The sequence below is a fragment of the Chiloscyllium plagiosum genome, chromosome 28 (genome assembly GCF_004010195.1).
Source record: "Chiloscyllium plagiosum isolate BGI_BamShark_2017 chromosome 28, ASM401019v2, whole genome shotgun sequence".
Lineage (NCBI taxonomy): Eukaryota > Metazoa > Chordata > Chondrichthyes > Orectolobiformes > Hemiscylliidae > Chiloscyllium > Chiloscyllium plagiosum.
Window position 1 is genome coordinate 45,806,210 of NC_057737.1, and position 588 is coordinate 45,806,797.

General features: G+C 54.3%; 1 protein-coding gene across 3 annotated transcripts in view; it reads left to right on the top strand.

Moving 5' to 3' along the window:
* zzef1 (zinc finger, ZZ-type with EF hand domain 1) overlaps window positions 1–588 on the top strand; it is a 259,977-nt gene that overhangs the window by 973 nt on the left and 258,416 nt on the right. The window lies entirely within an intron of this gene.

Consider the following 588-nt stretch of genomic DNA (forward strand, 5'->3'; position numbering starts at 1 on the left):
ACTTTCTCACCGTGTGGCGATCTGTTGTTAACCTCCTTGCACTTTCTCAAGAGCTGGTTGGATTGGGTTTTTTCCCCAGCCCCTGCTGTTGTGTTTTGTCGGGCTCCTTTGTTTTATTTCTGGGAGAATGCTGCCCGGTTGGAACGGGAGGGTCGGGTCACTCTCTCTGTGTGTGTGTGTGCGGTGTTCCGCAGAACATAGGGAGTGCCCAGCTCTCTCTCTCACTCTCGCACTCAAACCCCCCGGCCAGACTCTGAAAACTGCTGTAAGGGCTGGAGACAGCGAGATTGAGAGACAGAGGGAGAGTGCGAAAGTGAGAGAGACCGAGAGATTCTGTGGGTGAGCGAGATACTGAGGGAGGACAGGGAGATTGGGATAGAGAGATCGAGAGAGGAGACTGAGGGAGAGAGATACTGAGAGACTCAGAGAGATCGAGAGAGGAGACTCAGAGACTGAGGGAGAGAATCAGAGATAGAGAGAGAAACAGAGACTGAGGGGGGGGACAAGGAGAGAGGGAGACAGAGACTGCGAGGGAGAAATTGTCATGCTCCAGATCTATCACTGTCCACCCCCCCCCCCCCCCCATCA